This window comes from Ursus americanus, chromosome 3 (assembly GCF_024610735.1).
Source record: "Ursus americanus isolate L20-20 chromosome 3, mUrsAme1.1.p, whole genome shotgun sequence".
NCBI classification, from domain to species: Eukaryota; Metazoa; Chordata; class Mammalia; order Carnivora; family Ursidae; genus Ursus; species Ursus americanus.
Genome location: NC_142129.1, coordinates 53,495,417 through 53,514,668, shown reverse-complemented (window position 1 = coordinate 53,514,668; position 19,252 = coordinate 53,495,417). Strand labels below are relative to the sequence as shown.

Genomic DNA, 19,252 nt, shown 5'->3' with positions numbered 1-19,252 from the left:
ACAGGAGGGAGGGAGAGGCCCTTGAAGCCTGCCAATAGCCACATGAACCATGAGTGAATTTGAAAGCCACCAATACTATTCCAAACAATCCTTGAGATGATTGTAGCCCCAGAAGACATTTGATTACAGCCTTGTGAGAGTCTCCAAACCAGAGACACCCAGTCAAGCTGCACCCAGATCCTAGATCCTCAGGAGTCAAAATAGTAAATGTTTATAGTTTTAAGCTACTACATTTTAGGGTAATTTATATACATTCATAGATAACTAATAAAAACACCTAAAGTAAAAGACTAAAAAATAAATATGAAATATATCTGAGGATAGCTCTTTACCATAAATGGAAGACTGTATTGGAAATAATTGATCTAATATTTATTGAATGAAGGAATCCAAAGTTGGATATTCATAAAAGTTCCTTCATGTTTATTTTGGATTAAAAAACGACACAACTGATCTTTATAGTATACAAATCCTTTTGCTTTTATTCTTTTGTTATTTCAACTTGAGAAATAGGTTATTACTCTGAACTTCTACTCAAACATTTTCTGAATTTTTATGTGAAATGCAGGATTGAGAGACACAGAAGATACACCTAACAGGGTATGCAGCTGCTTTCCACATTCACACCACTTATGCTCTTTTCCCACCATCATGGCTATTTCTATGGAATGATGAGAACATCTACCAGGATGGCATTCATGCAATCAGTGTGCCTGGGACCTATGGTGCAAGAGGGAAAACAGAGAATCCATTTAAGAAAACCGGGCGTACCAGGTTTTCCATAAGTGGTAATGATGAAGTGTAATGTTGATTAAAAGATTTCTCAGATGTTCCTCTAAACGAACTACCAATCTTGAGCTACAAGGGCATTCCATGTAACTGCCTTTCCTGGAGCTCCTTTCTTATTGCAGCAGAGAAAGAAGAATGAATTTCCTGAATACTACCATCTACACTCTGATGTTGTTGTTGTTGAAGATTTTATTTATTTATTTGAAAGAAAGAGAAAGAGAACACCACTGGGAGGGCAGGGCAGAGGGAGGGGGAGAAGCAGATTTCCCTGCTGAGCAGGGAGCCTGATGAGGGGCTCAATCCCAGGACCCTGAGATCATGACCTGAGCTGAAGGTAGACGCTTAACTGACTGAGCCACCCAGGCACACCCCCCTCTTTTTTTTTTTTTTTTAATGTATCAGTTATTTAATTAGGTTTTTGTAGTAAATTTAGAACATCAGTTTGTGAAGGTAAACTCCATTTGTGAGAGAAACCACAAAGCAGAGGTAGCCTTGGAGCTAAGGAACAACTTTTCTTTTTTGCAGAATTTGTAAGTCCATAGCTTTATACTCAACCATGTGCTGCTCTGTATACTGGTATTTCTCTTTCTCTGGGTCAAACATCTCACCTTCCTGGTGTCTGGGCTTTCAAAGCTTCTTTTTTCTAAAGTAAGGATCAGTGAGATGTTCAGGGGTTTTCACACTACTGATACCATTTTTGGCAGAGGTGGCAATGACAAATTTCTGGTATGTTCTGCACAGAGAAACTCAGTTGAGTATCAGAGGTGCAGTCACAAGTATCAAGCCACTGCTCAGCCACTTCAGGAAACCATCCTCTTGCCTCTGTGGTGCCCACTGAGGATGATCAGAATGCTGTTGAGAGTGGAACTAGCTCAAAGTTTTCTCACATGCTAACTGAAGGGATTTTTGCCGCAGCTTGACAGCTTCCAAGGCACACGTTTTTGGTAGAGTAACATCTAAGGCATTTTGTGAAGTTTAACCACTCCTGAAACACCATGCTTATCACCATGAACTAGAAGGAGTGCCCAGATAAATGGGTGCTTTCTATAACACAGGAAAGAGAACCAGTACAAAAATAATTTAAATAGCATTCCAAACTCTATTCCAAAATTGTATAACATAAACTTCAGAAGAATTTCCAGTTCAAGTTAAAAAAAAAAAAAGATTTATGGGAAAGGAAAAAAACAACAACAACAGAACTTCCACCCTTAAGAGCAAAGAGATTCCTGCTGAAAACTCCTAGCCATTACTATTATTATTCTCAATCTCATCCTCTAATTCTTACTAGATATAGTTTATTTCGTTGTTCACACAATGTATTATGGATGACACAAAGTTAAGTCTGTGTATAACAGGGAAGATGGCATCTATTTTATTCTCATAATAACAACATTAAATCAGATGGGTTGAGTTTGTTAGTCAGGGTCAAACAATCAGCAAGTGGCAGAACTAAGATTAGCATCCGTGTCTCCTAATGCTTAAAATTACATTAAGTTGAGAAGACTAAGTTAATAGTTGAGTGATTTGTGGGGTGGAAGGGATCATTTTAATTTAATGCCACTATTAATTAGTAATTGTAACATAGGGAATAAAACATAAGGTGGAATGAGACAAAATTTCTGAAGAGAGAATTAATGTCAAAGGAAAGAAGAAAAGATTTCAACAGTTATCTGTATAGTATTGATCAAAACATATCCACTTGTCCAATATCTCTTATGTCCGTCAGTCTGCAAAGTACTGGTAAGAGGAGACAAAGAAACTTGAGAAAAAGACTCCATTAAGTATGGGCTGATCCATTGAATGAGGGGATACAAAGCCCCCCAAAAAGAGGAAAGAGATTACTAATTAAAGGATTTCAATGAACCATGCTGAATTATTCCTCTAATCAGAGCAATGAATGAACTGCCTAATCTCTGAGTAAATAATTAGGTTCCTAAGTATTCCAGGATTACAAATAGCTGAGTTAACTCATTTCCTTGAATAATTGCTCATTCATTTATTCAATTTCCAGCTAACTGAATAATCATTATCTAGAGAGCTTATAAAAATAAATATTCTAGGTTTCAATATCGTATTATGGTTATGCAAGATATTACCATTAGGAGAAACTGGCTGAAGGGTACATGGGATCTCCCTTAACATTTTTTTTGCAACTTGTAAATCTATAATAATTTCAAATAAAAAAGTTAGAAAGTGGACATAGATAGATAGATAGATACATAGATACATAGATAGATACATAGATAGATGATAGATATTCTAGGGCTTCACCCTCGAAGATTCTTATTCAGTAAGTTTGGAGTGGGATCCAATAATCCATATTTCTTAATCAGCACTTTGTATGATTCTGATGTGCTGCTATGTTTGGGAACCACTGAATTCCACAATACAATACTTTTACAGATGTCAAAGAAAGTTTTCAAATAATTTTTTTATAAAGGATTATTCAATTGCTGTGACATTTCTGGGGGTGGTGGGACTTAGGAAAACGTTAAGTATCTATCCATCTCCTATCTCATACTGACTTCCACCCAGGAATGACTGAATACATTTAGCCCTCTTTCCCAGTATTCTATTCTCCTCCATGTCCTACCTCTATCCTGGATGTCATCAGTTTTTATAGAGAACCCATCAGCACCTTAGCCTCACAGCTTCTGGATATCCTCAATATCAGCAACCTCATTATTACAGTGGTCCATATAAAGTGACTGGAATGCCTAAATTACCTGGAATGGAAATGAACAACCCAAATATTGCTTTTCGCAGCCCACTGTGAAGCTCAACTTCACAGCCCTTTGAACCTAAGGACTTCAGCTTCCAGGCCTAAAGAAGTCTGTAGTAAACCTTCATGCAAAGGTTCCAAGGTCCCTAATAACAACGATTTAAATGTCCAGGTTAATATCCCATTCTAGACTGTGCTAGAACCAACGGAAATTGTCATCTAGGGCTAGAAGTTACCATATTAAAATGCAAATATTTATTTGGGGAAAACATTGTAAACTGTTATCAACTAGGCCAGCAGTTTAGTATGGGAGAAAAATTATTAGAAATGCAGGTTTCTGGATCCTGGCTCTCTCAGGATTGATGTAGTAAGTCTAGAACAGGATCCAGGAATCTACATTTTGATACATTTTCTACTTACCATATTCAAAGAAATTTTAACCTGAATATTTAAATGCAGATAAATTAGCTGTTAACCTAGAATCAATGCCAGATATAACTCTGCATCTGGCAGTGACAGCAGCTGGCACGGACAAATAAACAAAACAAAGTATGAAAGTTGTCCTTTGAATGTTAGATTTCTGAAGAGGTACCTAATTAGGGAGTTTAAAAGGAATAAAGTGAAGAACTGGAGACAGCTCAAAACAGAAAAAGAAAAAAAGAATCAAGAAAACCTTAGTCTAGGTACCAATGTTCCTCAGGACTAACTTTGCTTCTGGGTGGGGGCTGTCATGGAGGTAGAGTTTTGGGAAATATTCGTCTCTCCTGACTGCAAGACTGTCTCTGCTTTCCTACATAGATGGACCAGGAAAGGAAGGAGAAAGTCAGAAAATTCTAATGGAATGATATAAATAAATCTGGCTAATAATAACTAAGATGAAAATAGAACTCAAACAAGATTTTCAATACTGAAGACCAAAACTAGGAAGCTTCTCTTACGTCCTTATTTTCTCTAGGAGGCTGAGAGAACTGAATGTTTTCTCTGCTCCGCTGTTATTGTTAACAATAATTCCCAGAGGTAGTCTCATACACAAAAGGGATCATGTTCAGAAGTAGCAAATGATTCAGTAACTTCATTTTAAGGCTTACCCAGAAGTCTATTCAAGCCCTGGGCTCTTTATGCTTGTAAAAAGTTGATTTGCCTATCAGATAAAATGTTTGGTTTTCCTTCTCTGCTGTATCAGCTAAATTCCAATCAGAAGACAGAAACCACGCAGTAATTTAAACAGGAAAATTTAGTATGAAGAGATAGCAACAGAGGATTGGAGTATAGCTAACTGACTAAGGGGGGGGGGCAGGGGCTCTAAGTGACACATAAAAGTTACTGAAGGAGAGTATTCAAAAAAGGAACAAACGTGGAAGAAGAGGATCCTCCCCACCCCTAGGACTCAGCTTTCATTGGACAGAGAGAGTCCCCACTTGTTAGTTAGGCTAACTGAGAATTCCCTATTAGGATACTGATAAAATTCACTGGGAAGCCATACGTTTAGGTTGTTATTGACTTGCTGGAAAGCCAGCTTGGGCACCATCTGAACTCACAGAAAACCACCTGGAAGCGGCAGGGTTGTGAGAGGAAGGTGCTGTTGATTTACTGGAAATGAGTTGGTTAATCCATAGAACTTGTTAGGTACCCTCAGGAGTGCCACTGAACTTGCTGCTAGAAACCATTCAAGGTAGAGTTTGTGCTGAGGAAAACTGGTGATGTGCCACTTGCTGCTTTAGGCTAGGACACTGCTGGGAAAAAAAGCCATTCACTCTGCAAGAGCTCAACTAAATGAGTACACCTCACAGAACCAGGAAGAGGAAACCTCTCTCTTCCATTGTCTGTCCAACACCCCGTACTGACAATGTTTCATGAGGCCCAACTTTGTTATCACAGAACAGGAAAAAAAAAGGGTGAATTTGGAACTGAGAAGCAATAAATTGGTAACTTGGCACATCTGCCTACTAACTAAAATTTTTCTTTTCTGAAAGACATTTTTCAAATATATAGTCTACTATATATATTCAGTACATGGAAAAAATATCATTTTCTTGAGAACTAGGTAAAGAAAATGTTATCTGAATAAGTAAAAGGCAAGTTTTGTACTTTCTTTTATTTGTCAGTGTCTCAGTTTTAATTTGGACAGATATCAGTACTATCAGAAAATAAATAGTTCCTGTTACCAACAGGCATTGTTGCACAAGTCTAATTACCTGAAAATAAATTGGAAATGATCCTGAAGAAAATCTTTAGATAAGTCTTTTTAATTTTGAGAATGAAAGGCTTGGAAGCTCATCCTACCCAAAGATGGCATCTGTATGTAGTCATTTGGTAAACGACAGGTCTGTTTGTCCTGAACTCATTCTTTCTCCTCACTCCTTTTATGATAACTTTCCATTTTTAGAGTCTTTTCTTGGATTAATTAGCTACTTATAGGAAGTACTTTTAAAGAAATACAGATGTAATTCTAAAAAGAATAATACACTAAGTAATTAACATTCATTAATGCACTAGCGGAGGCAAAAAACAAGGGAATGGTATATATTGATGGCAACACAAGAAAGTAATTTTTTTTAATGTAGAGCAGAAGTCAGCAAACTTTTTCTGTAAAGGACCAAAGAGTAAATATTTTAGGCTTCATAGGCCATACAGCCTCCATTGCAACTACTCAACACTGCCCTTGTAATATTAAAGCATCCATCAGTAATATGTTTCAATGGAAGCTTATTTAGAAAAACAGGCAGATAAGATTTGGCCCGAGTGATATAGTTTGCTAACCCCTGATTCAGAGAAACAGGAGGAGAAGTGGGTGAAGAGGACACTATAAAGGGCAGCATAATAACCCTTGACATCTGAGGCTATGAAGGCTGCAGAAATAGTAAGTCTTGGCTCACTACTCAGTTCTGGGATTTTGTTCAAGGAAGACATAGCAGAGAAAGCATGGAACATGGAGTCAGACTAAACTGAGAGTTACTGCCTACAAACTAAACCTCAGTTTTCTCATTTGTACCATGAAAGATGATGTGGAATAGAGAAATAATACTTCATCACCTAGTTTTTGTAAGAAACAAATATAAAGCTACCTCTGGGTGTTCAGCAGCTTTCTTACACTTCATGGCTCTCAATTTCCTCATCCTTTATTGAGGGGCTTGGATTAGTTGAGTTGTAAGATCTTTCAATGCTTAAGTCAGTATACCATGATGGAACATCAGATTTTTGGAACTGTTAGCATGAGATGTGTCTCGTGATTTAACTTTGCAAGGATGGCCTTTTGCTTTTTCCAGTATGAAAGAATCACATGAGGAAAGTGCCACTCCTTCTATTGAACTGTCTAAACAGTGGTTCTCCACAGGGAGGGGGGCAACAAGGTTTATTGCTCCCTAGAGTATGATTTTTTTCTATCTTCAAGGTTGGGAAACCTACTGGCATTTAGTGGGCAGGAACCAGGGATGCTAGCCTTCCTGGAATGCATGGGACCGTCACACATGATGAATATTCATTCTGTGTTCTATATGGATTTACATTTTCCCACTAGACATTCATGTGAACTTAAAACTTGTTTATAATTTTCTGAGCCAAGAATCTAATCCATTTTACATATGAATACAAAGCATTTTTGAACAGTCTTAATATACACTGAGTTTTCTAGAAGTGTAAATATCATGTAAAATGACGGAATATTGTACTTTGTTCCCATCAGTACTCTACCAAGAATAAAAGAAATAAATTCCAAGAAAAACACATCATCAATGCCAACGCTTCCTATGACACCTTAGTCATAAGTAGAATGCACTTGTATTAGTCATCAGTCACATGTACAGTATATTTCTATATTTGGAAACCTATCATATTTTGTTTTCTGGTATAGTTTTGTCTCCATATTTGCTTTAAAATACAAATGATTTTATTAGAAATAACTTTTTATTTATTTCTGCTTTAACTATTAAAGGATTACATTAATTCTTTAGGAATTATGTGTGCAAGTAGATTATATTATTTATAAATTTTTTTCAGGTTATTAAAGAAGCTGTTGATAGATATTATTAGAAGGCAGACTCACATCTGATAAAATTGAGGACTCCTCCACAAAATACTCTAAGTAATCATTGTCCCAGATTCTTTTTGTTAATGACCAGTGAACGAAGGATACAATCTGACTTTGTTTCAAGTTCCCTAAAGCAGAGAAGTTCTCATTAAATGTCTTACATTTGCAGATGTCTCCACATTATTAATAAGATGAAACTTCAAATAAAACACAGAATTTCTAAAACCATGTGATTGAATGAGGGGATCCTACTGTCTCCTTCATTTGTAGAAAGATGGCAATGAACGATATGGAACCTTCTCCTGATGTCCTCACATTTACTTTTCTCTTAATTAAATATCTGTGACTCAGAGAAAACAGTTGTACAGTCGGAAGCAGCTGGCATTGTCCTATCAGGTGCTCCTGGAGAAACTTCAATGCTTTGTTGCCTATAGTGATTACTACTGGCACTATTAACAATTTTTCCTCTTTGGTGTGAATTTGTAGACCTGCAGCTTTTCTGGTTGAATTTTCTGGTTGAATGCTAAGAGGCCTAGCAGTGCCTCTGCAAAAAGAGAAACCTAAGCAAAATTTCTTCAATGATCCTCTTTCATTTCTATTTGAAACAGAGAGAAAGGAGCTCTTCAATCTGCTGGAGAATGAGATACAAAATTACTTGTGGCAAAAAGAAGCACCAAAAGTTTCTTTCTTGCAAAAAAAAAGAAAGAAAGAAAAGAAAAGAAAGAAAAAAGAAAGAAAATAAATTTAAATTACTTCTATTCACTAAAAATGACCAAATACACTTTAGAAATTCTATGATGACAGGTACATAGGACTTACAGTGAGAGCTTTCTAATTTATGCTCCTCCATTTCCTTCATAGGTGAATGCTGGTTTTTCCAGAGAGCTTCTAGAATGCTTTGCTTATTGTAGCTCTTTGATGCCACTTAAAATGATTTAGGCTGGCTTTAGAAATGTCATGTTGCTATGTACTTGGCCTTTTCTCAAACTGTAGTCCAGAATAAAAGTGAATGGACTTTCCTTCCATTTCAGATGATCAAACTACCAGATCAGGTACCATATTGAAATCTATGAGGGAGAGTTTTGCTTCATAATTTGTCTTTCTTGATACAGATTAAGTGACCAGTTCCTTTGGCTGTTTTTCACTTGTTTTCATGATTTACACAGCTCTTAAATGCAACAATCTGTTTAACTATTTCTGTTTTATTTTATTAGCATCTGGAACATTGAATTTACCATAGCAAATATAATTCTTAGCTTTTGAAAACATTCGTCAAAGGATATACCCTTATTTTTTATTGATATGCAATTTTCATTCTTGTTTGGCAATATTTCTCTGGTACGTCAAGCAAGTGCTTTCCATATTTGGTGTAAACATTTTCTAGAGATACAGAGCAAAGTCAACTCTGATTTCATTTAACCAAACTTTTAAGTCTCCTCTTCCCACATTTTCAAGTAAGAGGGTAGACTATAACACTATCTAAAACCACACCCTGTGCTACTGAGATTCAGTCACTCCTTGAGCACTTTTGATGACTGGGTCTCCATGACAGTTTTGGTTCAGAGTAAGATAAAGAGTGTTAATCCCTGATAGAGGATTGGGGTGATTAGAATGGAGATAACCCCAAGATCTTTCCTTCACTTATGGTTGCTCTCTTCCAAGTCAGATATTTTGGGTGCCCCTCTGAATCTTAGTGAAGAAAGAAGTAGAAACAAAGGCAAAAGGAGTTATTGTAGGACCTAGTGACATTATGGGCCTGCTTTGTTCAAGTTATGACATAAGAGTTGGGAAAAGGGCCGTTAGGACCTCCTAGTGACTCTGCTGTGGCAAAGTTAATTAAGGGTGTAACTCCAGTTAATGAAGGATAGCTCTCTCTGCTTTCAAGCTAGAAAGAACGCATCAAGAGACAACCAGCTCCTTGACACACTGGGTTCCACCAGTGGTGCCTCTGGAGAAGTACCATCTTTAAAAAGTGTCTTGTGAGGGGACAGAACTCAACAACAGCAGAAAAAAATGTGACAACAGTTTATGAATTTGCATGTGCCATCCCTGGGAACTCCAAGAAATGATTAGATGAAGTTTAGGGGGGTGGTTGGGCTTCCACCTTACTCACAGGGGAACAAAAGACAGTGGTTTATTATAATTAAGATGACCCTCTCTCTAGCCAAAGCTGAAAAAATTCCCATGGCTTCAAATACTATTCTAAAGTTACATCCAAATCACATGTAATGTCACCATCCAAGACCAATCTTTTGAGCTCAGACCGCGTACCCAACTCCCTGCTTGACATCACTTGCAATCACAAGTATTTCACAGATTCCTCAAATTCAGTATGAACAAAATGGGATTTATTGTATTTCCCCCAAATCTGATTCTTTTCTTATCTCAGTGAGTACTACAGTGACCCAGCCCAGTAACTCTCAACTTTGAATACTAGATATTAGAGTCATCTGGGAGTTTTAAAAAACTGAGGTCTGAGCCCCATCCAAACAAACAAAATTAAAATCTCTAGAAGTGGGGCCCAGGTATGGGTTCTTTTTAAAAGCTGTCAGGTGATAATATGTTAAGTTGGAGAGCCACTACTCATCAGTTTATTCCAGAAACCTAGAAATCACCCCAACATCTCCATTTCATCACCCACTGCTCTCAATCAATACATTACTAAACACCATGCTTCCATTTCCAATATAGATTATGAATCTCTTCACATTTTCCCCCTCCCAAGTCACTATACCACCCCTAACCCAAGTCACTATAATGCCTTCCATGGATTAATGCAACAGTCTCCTCATGGCCTTTAACGCCTCTTGTCCACCTCAAAGCAATTCTACTAACAAATGGATTTTGTGCATGCTGTTCCTGTTACTTTGGACTCTTTTCCTTTACTTTTTATTTGGCTTATTCCTACTTACACTTCAAGTTCTAGTTCAAAAAAAAAAAAAAACCAAAAACCCAGGGGCGCCTGGGTGGCACAGCAGTTAAGCGTCTGCCTTCGGCTCAGGGCGTGATCCTGGAGTTCTGGGATCGAGCCCCACGTCAGGCTCTTCTGCTATGAGCCTGCTTCTTCCTCTCCCACTCCCCCTGCTTGTGTTCCCTCTCTCGCTGGCTGTCTCTCTCTCTGTCGAATAAATAAATAAAATCTTTAAAAAAAAAAAAACCCAAAAAAACAAAGAACTTCTTTTTTTCCAGAAAACTTCTTCAAATTCTCAAACTAAATTAATCTGCCCCATTTATTACCATAACACCTAAATGTTTTATTTATTGCCCTACCCAAATAAGCCAATAATAATTTATGTAATTATTTGTTTAACTTTGACTCTCTCCTAACTAGTCACTAAGGGTAGAGTAACTGATGAGGACAATAATGATAAATGTGGAAAAGGAAAAAAAATTTCAAAACATCTGGATTTGTTGCTTTTTTCAAATTAATCATAACTAGAGCTAACACTGAACATTTATAGTATACTTAGTACATTATATATTATCTCATTTAAGCTTCACAGTAATTCTATGAGGGGGTGCATTCATTCATTCATCTATTCATTCACTAAATAATTTGCAAAGTGCTACATGTGCAAAAATTTTGGGGTCACATTTCTCAAAATGTGGTAAAAGAATATGAAACAGAGGTTGACCAGGCCATTTACTTAAAATACAGATTTGGTTGTTCCACCTTGAAACTACTGCATCAGGTTCACTGAGATAAAGCCTGGATACCCTCATGGTTAATAAGTCCCACAGGTGATTCATAATTCAACTGAAATGTCAGAAACTGTGTTCTAGGACAAAGATTCTAACAAGGATGGCTTACATATATATTCCATCTATTTATAGTTACCTGAACCCTTTCCTTCACCTACTGAGTCATTATTTCCATTGGGTATAGCCCAGGCAAGTATAACTTTTAGAAATTCTCTAAGTGATTGTGAAACTAGACATCTCTGAATATTAACCATCCTTTTAGATTCTGAGACTCTGGTCCAGAAGTGCTGTAGAGTATGAAACTGTGAAAACAATCTCAGTGAAATGAGATAAGGCTACAGTAGAGGTAAATCTACAATTTTGAGAACTGATTCATTAATACCGCTCTGTTTTACTACTTCCAAATTTACCACAGAGTGTCACCTTTTAAACAAGTTGTGAATTAGTGAATAGTGCAGCGCCATCATCATCCTCATGGGAGGCACACAAAGATGAGATCCTGCCCAAGATAGATAAAGGCAATAAGAAGATTAAGTCACGTGGCCAAGGAACCAGGGGACTCTTGGTAGGAAAGAAGGTGACTAAAAACCCAGTAAGACATTAGATGGCTTCCTGGAACTGCGTCTGTTTGCAATAGAAATCTGTCTAATTGTAGGTATTTTTGAAGAAAATGTATTCTCTCACAGTCTAGAGGAGAAAGATGAAAGTAGAGAAAAGGGGAAGTGAATTTATTTATTCACTCATTTATTCATTCAGTAAACAATTACAGAGTGATATATGCACAAAAAATTTAGGGCCATATTTCTCAAAGTGTGGTAAGAGAATCTGACATGTAAGTTCACCAGGATCAGATAGAACTTTAGTAATGGCATTGAATAAAAAATGTACTTTCAAAGTGAAGATAAAAATACATGAAAACAGAAAAAAAAACCACCTCTAAAACTTATCTGGAATTTCTTGCTCTTTTTGAATTAATAATAACCACATCTAACATTTAACACTTAGTATACATACTGAGAACTTTAATATACACGATCTCATTTAAGTTTCACAACAATTCTATAAAGTAAATATTATATTCTTCATGCATTCATGCATTCAACAAATGTATAAAGCATAGACCACAGCCACTCTGTCTAGCACTAAGAAATGGGCATGAAACTATAAGAAAAAAGGTAAGTTCCTTGCTTTTGTGAAGACAAACAAACAAACAAAATATACATATTTAGTAAATATGCGAACTGAAGGCTTTGGGCAACTGAGATCTGAACAGATCAAACAATGCTCTCAAGTTTACAAGCAATAAGATACAGAGCCAGGATCTAAACAATTAACACAGGTTAACTGCAGAGCTGCTGCTCTTCCTTAATGTTTTATGTTCAAGGACCAAAACCAGTATCAGTCAAAGTAGGTGGAATTGCCATTTTTATAGGTTAAAAATGTCAAATTTTGGCAATTTCATAGGCAGCGACCTATACATATTTTTTCCAAAATTCATAGATTTTTTTTTTCATTTCCAAGAACTCTTCCTCCAGACTTACTTATGGTTATTGATGACCCAAATTGCAAAGTTGAGAATTAAATCCCATTTCAGAAAATTCACATTACTAGAAAGTCTGTTAGGCCAGAGGGCACTGTAGTTTGACATGACCCGTTGATCTTTTGAATAGTGAAATGTGATCTGCTGTAGCCAATTAAGGGAGAGGAGATGTCCTTGAGCAGTTTCAAAGCAGTAAATGATTGTGTAGAGAAGATTTGTTCATTTAATGCTGGGTATTGTCTCATTCCCAGCACAATATAGATCAGATCATGACAACGGGTCTAAGACAAAGACCTTAACAGGTTTCTTGTCCAAGCTTGTGGGGTTAAAAGCAAACAAACAAAAAACAAAACAAACAAAAAAACATATGTGTGTGTGTGTGTGTGTGTGTGTGTGGTCTACAACATCCAGTCAAGACATTTTGGACATATAACACAGTTGGGTATCAAAGACAATGTGGTAATACTGTCTTCTGAATTGGAAATAAAACTATTGTGATTTGTGAGTCAAAATAACCTACTAGAATTCCGAAGCATTCTGAGAGCTATTGTCTTCTAACAACCTAAAAGGAATCCCTAAAGAGAAATCATTATGTTAAGCATACACACATAAATATTTCTATTTCTCCTCAACTATATGCCTCTCCAGATCAAGGTTTCTCAACATTGTCACTACTAACATATTGGGCCAGATAATTCTTTGTTGTAAGTGTGTAGTGTTGAGGAAATGTCCTGTATGTTGTAGGATGTTTGCATCATTCTTGGCCTCTGCTGTTAATACCCTCTCAATAATGATTAATAAAAATGTCTTCAGACATTGCCATTTATTCCACAGGGGCAAATCTGTTCCCAGTTGAGAAGAAAAACTCTTCATAGACTTAGGAATATGATAAGTATAGGGGAGTACTGTGATATGGAGACTGAATTTGTGTCTAAGTATGGAAAAGGAAAAGACAGTGCTTGTGTGGGTCATTATCAACCATGTGGTGCAGTGGTTAAGAATAGCTAGAATCACACTGACCAATTGTGTATTTCGATTCTTTCACATAGTAGTTGTAAAATCTTTAAAAGGAAAGACACAGTAGGATTTTAAAGAGTTATGAGCATTTAGCAAGATAAAGCATTTAAAGTACTTAGTGTATTGCTTAGCACTGAGTAAGTACTCAGCAATTGTCAGGTGTTATGATTTTAGAAGATCTTGCTAAAACAATTTTCTCTCTCTTGTTTTTTCTGCCTCTCTCTGTATTACATTTACATACACAAACATATTATACAAGTATGAGCGTACGTAGCTGTATGTATATACATATATGCGATAATATGTGTGTGTATATATATATATGTGCGTGTGTGTGCGTTGTGTAACAGGTAAAATATACCAATGGCATGTATGAGCATGAGTTCCTAAGTCTGTGTGTATTGGGGGCAGGGGCCCAGAAAAAGAGTGAGCCACACCATAATATAAAGCAGATGTTAGTCTGTTTGATAATTTTAGGGGCAGATTTAAAAAAGAGGAGTTAAGTGAACTTTATCTGGCATGCTTGAAGAATAAGGTAATCAAATGTTATAATTAATAGAATATTAGCACATAAAACCAAATATAGATTACCAATTTTAAAACATTTCAAATACAACAAAATGCATTTAATACTAAAATTTACTAACATGATTATTCATTTTTATTTCAACAATTATTAATAAATAATATTCTTTTCTTAGCTCTCTGCTAAGCATTGATTTATCTTTTGATGACTTTTAGGAACTTAAAATTCTTCAAGGTAATGGTTTTAAATACCTTTTCTCTTCAGAAGTGTAAAAGATGTAAGACTTTATGCTAACTCCATGATCTGAAGGTGTTTGGGAAAGTATTGAAATAAGTAACACTTATTTCCATTGTATTTGCCTCTTTCATATAAATTTAGCATACAGAGTGTAGTATAAGATGGCTACCTTTCTTCTCCACAAATTAAACTCTATGTCAAAAGCTAAGAAGCTGTTTTATAAATTTAAACTGTTTTTCTTTTCTATCACTATGAAAGCTTAGTAAATTTCTAATTCTTCTCTACTATGTCCCCAATAAAAATTAATTCTGCCTCAGCACCTGGTAAAGGAGGTATTTACTTGTCAACAAAGTAACTATCATATTTATGAGTAGCTGAGATGATGGAAAATTCTTCCTTATATTGAACCAAAGGTTGGCTCAAGTTTATATACAGTATATTGACTATCTGATCACTGAAAGCAACAGAAAATAAGTTGAATTTTTCCATATAACAATCCTATATACACATGACATCAACTCATACCCTCTAACATATATACATATGCACACACGCATACACATAGAGAATACATATTCATACACACACACACATACACACAAACACACACACATACACACAAAGAGAGAGAAGGAGAGAGAGTAATAAAGAAATGGGGAAAAATATAAACAAAATTTGTAAATCTTGTTCTATTTTTTACAAAATTTTGTAAGCTTGAAACTTTATATCCATATTAAAAGTTTTTATAGAAATATCAAGTTATTGGGAAAAAACAAAGTATTGCCTCCTGCCCAATCAAGAATTGTTACACCAAGGATTTACTATCTTCTACTCATTATCTAGTAGTTAAATGCATAAAACATGAAGTCATAATTCTAGGAACTTTAAACTTACAAATACATAACAATGAGTTATTCATAGTGATGGTTGTATCAATGGCATTTTCTTCCAACATTTTAGTTCAAAGGGAAAAAAAATCTTCAAAATTGATACTCTCTCATAAATAAAAAAGGGGAATCTGAATTGTTAAAAATTTTAAAAATAAAAATGATACTGTAAAAATGAAATCTACTTGGGGCACCTGGGTGACTCAGTCAGTTAAGCATCTACCTTCGGCTCAGGTCATGATCCAAGGGTCCTGGAATAGAATCCTGCATCGGGCTCCCTGCTCAGTGGGGAGTCTCCCTCTCCCTCTCCTTCTGCCTCTCCCCCAGCTCATGCTCTTTCAAATAAATAAATAAAATCTTAAAAAAATAAAAAAAATATCTACTTAAGCATAGGACATTTTTAGTCAGAATAATTATGTTTATATGAATACTTAGGAATGTGTCTATTTATCTGTCCAATAAATACAAAACACAGTATTTATCAGTTTCATGGACTCTATAGCAAAACTGTGAGAAAGTATTTCATTTTGAAACTTGAATCAAGAAGAAATTCAGCTAATTTGGAGTAAAAAATACATCTGCTGTATGTCCCTTAAACTTTTGACAAATTATGAAATGCATTTCCACTTTTTTTGGCTAGGTCATAGTGTATAGAGAGGTTTCGTTTTTCTTCTGTGGTGAGTTATTCATCCTTGTTTCCATTTCTGGTTTTAGATGAAACCTCACAAGCCTTCTGAGAACGTTTGCTTTCATATTGTTTTTGAAACCAGACTTTTACGACAAAGCCACAAAACAACTCAGCAATAATACACGTTAAAGAAACATGCTGTTTTGAATTCATATTTAGGAGATTTGGCAAAGAAACCATAAAATTTGACAAGTCAGAAGAGGCCTAGCAGATGAAATATAAAACTACATCTAAACTCAGATTTTACTTATCCATCTACCGACTCACTGATCTCTGAACTTCGTTTCTTCCTTTCTTCTTCCTTCCCTCCTCCCTCTGTCCTGCCCTCCTTTTCTCCGTTGTCTTCTCCCTCACACCTCCTCCCCGTCCCATCTCTCTCTTTCTTTTGTAGTTGAGACTCTGAAGAAGTGGAAACAGGATGTAGGCCAGAGGTGGGAAGTTGATTTCTCAGAACCATATGATAGAAGCAGAAAATAAATACTATGGTCAATTCTACAATCAGGAATTTTGTCATCTGAAGTCATAAGCAAACCTTGGCAACCTGGAGCAGTTAGTCATCACCACAATTTCAAGAAAAATTCATGTATATCCACAAACACCCCACTGGTTTAGAATTAGGAGAGTAACACTCCAGGTATTCCCCAGGTGGAAAGGGGCACTCCCTTGGAAGTGGGTGAATTCCCACTGGATGTCCCCATTTCTGTTGGGGATCTTGGCTCACATTCCCTGCATGGGGAGGCCCCATGGATTTCTTAAAATACTTTCTTCAAGAATGGGAACAGATTTGAGAAGCCTACCATGTTGAGGAAATCTAGAAAGCTCTTCACTGCTTAACAAAATATGAGATAAATTAAAGATTGAGGAATCCCTAGGATACTTCCTTTTATGGCTTCAATCCCCTAATTCATTTAAATGACACAAGATTTAATCCTTTTTCTATTGAAAAGAATCAGGAAATATCACCATGAGACTTTCACTGGATATCCCATAATTAAAGCCAGGTAGTTATCCATTCCTGTCTGCTCTTCAGATATATCTTTATAAAGTGGACTATTGATTGCACACATTTATAATAAGGAAGCATTTACATAGTAACACACACACACACCATCACCACATAAAGTTTAACTATTTTGTTTGTAATACTGTTTTCTTTTTAATTGAAAAATAGCTTCTTTCAGAATATAATGAAGAAAAGGTAATCTTTTTAATGACTGGTGCTGGAAAAACAACCCCATGGAAAAAAAATGAACCTAGACACAAACCTTAGACTCTTCACAAAAATTAGCTCAGAATGGATTGCAGACTTAAATGCAAACCACTCAACTATAAAATTCCTTGGAGATAACATAAGAAAAAAATCTAAATTACTTTAAGTTTGATGATGACTTTTTGGATACAACACCAAAAGCACTGTCCACAAAAGAAAGAACTGATAAACAGAACTTCATTAAAATTAAAACTTTCTGCTCTGCAAAAGACGTTGTTAAGGAGAATAAAAACACAAGCCACAGACTAGGAAAAAAATATTTGCCAAAAATCCATGTGAGTTATTTATTGCCCCATAATAAACCATCCCAAAAGTTAATTAAACAATAATGATCTTATATTTCTTTTAATCCTATGGGTTGATTTTCTTTCTTTTTTTTTTTTTTAAAGATTTTATTTATTTAGTTGACAGAGATAGAGACAGCCAGCGAGAGAGGGAACACAAGCAGGGGGAGTGGGAGAGGAAGAAGCAGGCTCATAGCAGAGGAGCCTGATGTGGGGCTCGATCCCAGAACGCCTGGATCACGCCCTGAGCCGAAGGCAGACGCTTAACGACTGTGCCACCCAGGCGCCCCCTATGGGTTGATTTTCTGCTTCACTTAGTGTTGACTGGAATCACTCATGTGGCCACTTCAGCTGGGAATTCAGGTAGGGATGGAACATCCCAGGCGGCTTCATTTCCACCTTTAGCAGTTGGTGCTGGTTGTCAGCTAAGATCCTTCCTTTTTCTTCCATGTGACCTTTCATCCTCAAGGGTATCCTCACATACCCTTTCTGATAGAGTAGTCTTGACTTCTTTACATGGCCATTGGCTTCCCAATGAGTGAAACAGAATCTGCAAGACCCCTTAAGTACTAGGCTTAGAAGTTGCTTTCTATTGGTCAAAACAAATCAGGAAGGCCAAATTCAAGTATAAGTAACAGTATACTCCATCTCTTGATGGACAAGGGGCAAAGTCACCTTGCAAAAGAATACATGGGATATCAGGGGTTGTGGTGGCCATTGTGAGAAATGATATCCCACAAACATAATACTTTTCCATAGAACTTATTATAGTTGCATTCTGTCTGAGATTTAAAATATTTGCAAATTAGGGGGTGTCTGAGTGGCTCAGTTATCTGCCTTTGGCTCAGGTCATGATCTCAGGGTCCTGGGGTCAAGCCCTGGGCTGGGCTCCCTGCTCACTAGGGAGTCCACTTCTGTCCCTCTCTCTCTGCCCCTTCCCCCACTCATGCTCTCTCCGTCTCTTTCTCTCAAATAAATAAATAAAATCTTTAAAATAAAATAAAGTATTTGTGAATTACAATACGTCCTATAGAATTTTCTTTAGAGAATGTTTAAGTCCTAAACTTTTTATTAAAGTCCAAATTATTAAATTGTTTAGACTGCAAACATAGAATCACATACATACTCCATTTGTGTTCCCCAAATAAAGATCTTGAGGATTTTTTGAGAGCTTCCAGCAGGGAATGGGTATGGATTACATTCCCTGATGAACTAGTTAGTTCATTTCCAAAAATAATGAGAATTACATGTAACCCATTATAGATCAATCTTTGCCTTGACTACCACAAAGCATTTTGTGATTTCATCAGTAAAGACATTAAAAATATAACCATTCCTTTACTTTATCACTTGTTTCTTTTAAAATATCTACATTAATGTGATTTTGGATATTTTTTACCCTATTTCTTTTTCACTTTGACAGAAACCACTTAAATTTTTCAGGAAGTAAGAAATGGATTTCAAATAATCAGTATTATGTTAATATCTAAGAAGAGAAAACAAGAATGATGGAAAATGAGGATATTGTCTTACAGATTAGGAAGCCAGAGCTGTGAAAAGTAA

General features: G+C 36.2%; 1 protein-coding gene and 1 pseudogene across 3 annotated transcripts in view; both read right to left on the bottom strand.

The window, feature by feature from the left end:
• MACC1 (MET transcriptional regulator MACC1) overlaps positions 1-19,252 on the bottom strand; it is a 311,257-nt gene that overhangs the window by 188,266 nt on the left and 103,739 nt on the right. The gene's annotated exons all lie outside the window — the stretch shown is intronic.
• Positions 1,192-7,414, bottom strand: LOC123789195 (large ribosomal subunit protein eL6 pseudogene; annotated as a pseudogene).